Raw genomic sequence first — 5,000 nt, 5'->3', positions numbered from 1 at the left:
GTGTGTGCGTGCGTGCGTGCGTGTGTGTGTGTGTGTGTGTGTGTGTGTGTGTGTGTGTGTGTGTGTTTCATCCGAATATTTCTCTTTTGTTAGCCAGTAACTTTGTTTTTTCTCTCCATGTAATATCGCTCCTAAGGTGCTTCATTTAGTCGACTACGTCAAATTAGAAGCAGACTTGACAGACACGTGCATAGTATGGATATGGTTATTTAAGATTATACAATTCCTTCTGATATAGAATTTAGAATGTTTTAAGACGGGTTTTGGAAACTCGCGCCATTCAAGTTAGGTAACGGCGCGCCTTCTGATGTTTTTTCGAGCTTCGGCCGGCTCCTACCCAGAGTGGAAGTGCTATGGTTTCAATAGGAAGACTGGGATCCCACAGCCGAGTGTCATTCACTTCATGAATGCGATTGTGTCTACTCAGGTGTCTGGCAAAAAACAAAAAATGGTCTCGGCTCTTGTGACCCTTCATGGGATAAGGAACAAGCGTCGGGACAAGCAAGAGAAAGAAAGGGGAAAAAAGAAGAAAAAAAAGAAGAAGAACAAAAAGCGAAGAACAAAGAAAAAGAAAAAGACTGAGAGAGAGTGCAGTGTCATCTTCCGAGGGTAGCCTACCGCAGCGACCCGACATCCAGCGTCTGTAAAATCGACAAGTCCAACAGCGGAACGAAATGCAGAGGTGGTTGGAGCAGTGAGTGCAGGGACGGGGCGGTGTGAGAGCACAACGGGTCAAGGAACAGGTGTAAGGACGAAACAAAAAAACAAAAAAGCATAAAAGAGAGAGAGGAAAAAATGAAAAGGAAAAAAAAGTAGAAAGATGAGAAAGAGGAGAAAACAAAGAAGAGAAGAAGAAAGCAAAAAAAGAACAAAGAAAGAGAAAAGAGAAAGAAAAGAGAGAAAAAACCAGAAAAACAACAACGGCGCGCCTTCTTTGTTTGGTGGACGTAAGGTTCTAGAGAGAGGGGGTTGGGGTGGTGTCTTTTTGAAGCGAGTGTCTACTTTGGTGCAGCAGAATACATTTTTCTCCCACTGGAAGATTGTACACGAGATTAAATAAGTGTTTATCGTAACTGATCTTACCCAGCGATTGCTACCTAGACTGTCGTACATGCAATGCCTATCTCCCCTGATGTGCATGCGTTTTGACTTGCATTGACTGTGATTCTAGGGTTCATTCAAACACCGGGATACAGCTCGGGGAAACACTACCCTTCTGGCATGGACACCTGGAAGAAGATTTCAGTCCCTTTGCACCACGTGACCCTCGTCAGCTTTGTGCGCATGCGCACCTACTCGGCATATTCAAAATATTGTAGGCATCCAGTGAACGACTATTTGGAGCTATACACGGGAGGCAACTCGAGAGGGAACTTAGTTTGGGAAGCGTGCAGCAATAACGTCCCTTCACCTGAGGTGCACAACGCTGGGGTGGTGTACGTGAGATTTGTCAGTGTCCCGAGTGCGAGATCTGTCAGTGACGGGATTGCCGAAACCGCAGGATTCAAACTTCTCTTCTCCTTTCACAAGGTTAATGTTTCTTGTATTTCAGGTAATTCATTTAAAGGTAAGGTTTTCAAAAATAGAAGACAAACACACACGTTGGTAGAGCAGTCATGTTTGATCGTCGTATCAAGTTTGACTCCAGGCAGGGTAGAGCAGTCGTGTTTGATCGTCGTATCAAGTTTGACTCCAGGCAGGGTAGAGCAGTCATGTTTGATCGTCGTATCAAGTTTGACTCCAGGCAGGGTAGAGCAGTCATGTTTGATCGTCGTATCAAGTTTGACTCCAGGCAGGGTAGAGCAGTCATGTTTGATCGTCGTATCAAGTTTGACTCCAGGCAGGATAGAGCAGTCATGTTTGATCGTCGTATCAAGTTTGACTCCAGGCAGGGTAGAGCAGTCATGTTTGATCGTCGTATCAAGTTTGACTCCAGGCAGGGTAGAGCAGTCATGTTTGATCGTCGTGTCAAGTTTGACTCCAGGCAGGGTAGAGCAGTCATGTGTGATCGTCGTGTCAAGTTTGACTCCAGGCAGGGTAGAGCAGTCATGTTTGATCGTCGTGTCAAGTTTGACTCCAGGCAGGGTAGAGCAGTCATGTTTGATCGTCGTGTCAAGTTTGACTCCAGGCAGGGTAGAGCAGTCATGTTTGATCGTCGTATCAAGTTTGACTCCAGGCAGGGTAGAGCAGTCATGTTTGATCATCGTATCAAGTTTGACTCCAGGCAGGGTAGAGCAGTCATGTTTGATCGTCGTGTCAAGTTTGACTCCAGGCAGGGTAGAGCAGTCATGTTTGATCGTCGTATCAAGTTTGACTCCAGGCAGGGTAGAGCAGTCATGTTTGATCGTCGAGTCAAGTTTGACTCCAGGCAGGGTAGAGCAGTCATGTTTGATCGTCGTGTCAAGTTTGACTCCAGGCAGGGTAGAGCGGTCATGTTTGATCGTCGTATCAAGTTTGACTCCAGGCAGGGTAGAGCGGTCATGTTTCATCGTCGTATCAAGTTTGACTCCAGGCAGGGTAGAGCGGTCATGTTTGATCGTCGTATCAAGTTTGACTCCAGGCAGGGTAGAGCAGTCATGTTTGATCGTCGTATCAAGTTTGACTCCAGGCAGGGTAGAGCAGTCATGTTTGATCGTCGTATCAAGTTTCACTCCAGGCAGGGTAGAGCAGTCATGTTTGATCGTCGTATCAAGTTTGACTCCAGGCAGGGTAGAGCAGTCATGTTTGATCGTCGTGTCAAGTTTGACTCCAGGCAGGATAGAGCAGTCATGTTTGATCGTCGTATCAAGTTTGACTCCAGGCAGGGTAGAGCAGTCATGTTTGATCGTCGTATCAAGTTTGACTCCAGGCAGGGTAGAGCAGTCATGTTTGATCGTCGTATCAAGTTTGACTCCAGGCAGGGTAGAGCAGTCATGTTTGATCGTCGTGTCAAGTTTGACTCCAGGCAGGGTAGAGCAGTCATGTTTGATCGTCGTGTCAAGTTTGACTCCAGGCAGGGTAGAGCAGTCATGTTTGATCATCGTATCAAGTTTGACTCCAGGCAGGGTAGAGCAGTCATGTTTGATCGTCGTATCAAGTTTGACTCCAGGCAGGGTAGAGCAGTCATGTTTGATCGTCGTATCAAGTTTGACTCCAGGCAGGGTAGAGCAGTCATGTTTGATCGTCGTGTCAAGTTTGACTCCAGGCAGGGTAGAGCAGTCATGTTTGATCGTCGTATCAAGTTTGACTCCAGGCAGGGTAGAGCAGTCATGTTTGATCGTCGTATGAAGTTTGACTCAAGGCAGGGTAGAGCGGTCATGTTTCATCGTCGTATCAAGTTTGACTCCAGGCAGGGTAGAGCGGTCATGTTTGATCGTCGTATCAAGTTTGACTCCAGGCAGGGTAGAGCAGTCATGTTTGATCGTCGTATCAAGTTTGACTCCAGGCAGGGTAGAGCAGTCATGTTTGATCGTCGTATCAAGTTTGACTCCAGTCAGGGTAGAGCAGTCATGTTTGATCGTCGTATCAAGTTTGACTCCAGGCAGGGTAGAGCAGTCATGTTTGATCGTCGTGTCAAGTTTGACTCCAGGCAGGGTAGAGCAGTCATGTTTGATCGTCGTATCAAGTTTGACTCCAGGCAGGGTAGAGCAGTCATGTTTGATCGTCGTATCAAGTTTGACTCCAGGCAGGGTAGAGCAGTCATGTTTGATGGTCGTATCAAGTTTGACTCCAGGCAGGGTAGAGCAGTCATGTTTGATCGTCGTGTCAAGTTTGACTCCAGGCAGGGTAGAGCAGTCATGTTTGATCGTCGTATCAAGTTTGACTCCAGGCAGGGTAGAGCAGTCATGTTTGATCGTCGTATCAAGTTTGATTCCAGGCAGGGTAGAGCAGTCATGTTTGATCGTCGTATCAAGTTTGACTCCAGGCAGGGTAGAGCAGTCATGTTTGATCGTCGTATCAAGTTTGACTCCAGGCAGGGTAGAGCAGTCATGTTTGATCGTCGTGTCAAGTTTGACTCCAGGCAGGGTAGAGCAGTCATGTTTGATCGTCGTATCAAGTTTGACTCCAGGCAGGGTAGAGCAGTCATGTTTGATCGTCGTATCAAGTTTGACTCCAGGCAGGGTAGAGCAGTCATGTTTGATCGTCGTATCAAGTTTGACTCCAGGCAGGGTAGAGCATTCATGTTTGATCGTCGTATCAAGTTTGACTCCAGGCAGGGTAGAGCAGTCATGTTTGATCGTCGTATCAAGTTTGACTCCAGGCAGGGTAGAGCAGTCATGTTTGATCGTCGTATCAAGTTTGACTCCAGGCAGGGTAGAGCAGTCATGTTTGATCGTCGTATCAAGTTTGACTCCAGGCAGGGTAGAGCAGTCATGTTTGATCGTCGTATCAAGTTTGACTCCAGGCAGGGTAGAGCAGCCATGTTTGCTCGTCGTATCAAGTTTGAATCCAGGCAGGGTAGAGCAGTCATGTTTGATCGTCGTATCAAGTTTGACTCCAGGCAGGGTAGAGCAGTCATGTTTGATCGTCGTATCAAGTTTGACTCCAGGCAGGGTAGAGCAGTCATGTTTGATCGTCGTATCAAGTTTGACTCCAGGCAGGGTAGAGCAGTCATGTGTGATCGTCGTATCAAGTTTGACTCCAGGCAGGGTAGAGCAGCCATGTTTGATCGTCGTATCAAGTTTGAATCCAGGCAGGGTCGATACGGATTGATTGTAAATGATGATTTAGAGACGTATCCATGCCCTACCCCGGTGTCGACACCGTGACACGTAAAGGGCCTCAGTCATTCTGCCAGAAGTGCAGATCAAACTCACTGATAACACGTAAATACACACACAACTTGGTAGTGCCCAAACTCTTGTGATTATAGCTTTCTGCTGGAAGAAAAATAATTTATTTTCAACTCAGGATTTGAGTCAGCTTGGGAAAGAAGACAGAATTATAAAATTCTTTGCAATTGGATAAGCTGAGGACTTTCTTTTCTGCTAAGCTTACTTATTTCTTCTTTTTTACATTTA

The 5,000-nt window shown here is 46.5% G+C and overlaps 1 protein-coding gene and 1 long non-coding RNA gene across 2 annotated transcripts in view; one reads left to right on the top strand and one right to left on the bottom strand.

The window, feature by feature from the left end:
• LOC138976225 (uncharacterized) overlaps positions 1 to 5,000 on the bottom strand; it is a 525,645-nt gene that overhangs the window by 63,476 nt on the left and 457,169 nt on the right. The gene's annotated exons all lie outside the window — the stretch shown is intronic.
• LOC138976208 (G-protein coupled receptor GRL101-like) overlaps positions 445 to 5,000 on the top strand; it is a 27,157-nt gene continuing 22,601 nt past the window's right edge. The window contains exon 1 of the mRNA XM_070349046.1: positions 445 to 1,530. The gene's annotated coding sequence lies outside the window, so the exon portion shown is untranslated. The remainder of the gene's footprint in view (positions 1,531 to 5,000) is intronic.

The sequence above is a fragment of the Littorina saxatilis genome, linkage group LG9 (genome assembly GCF_037325665.1).
Source record: "Littorina saxatilis isolate snail1 linkage group LG9, US_GU_Lsax_2.0, whole genome shotgun sequence".
Classification (NCBI taxonomy): Eukaryota; Metazoa; Mollusca; class Gastropoda; order Littorinimorpha; family Littorinidae; genus Littorina; species Littorina saxatilis.
The sequence above is the reverse complement of the archived record's forward strand: the minus strand, read 5'-3'. Positions and strand labels throughout refer to the sequence as shown.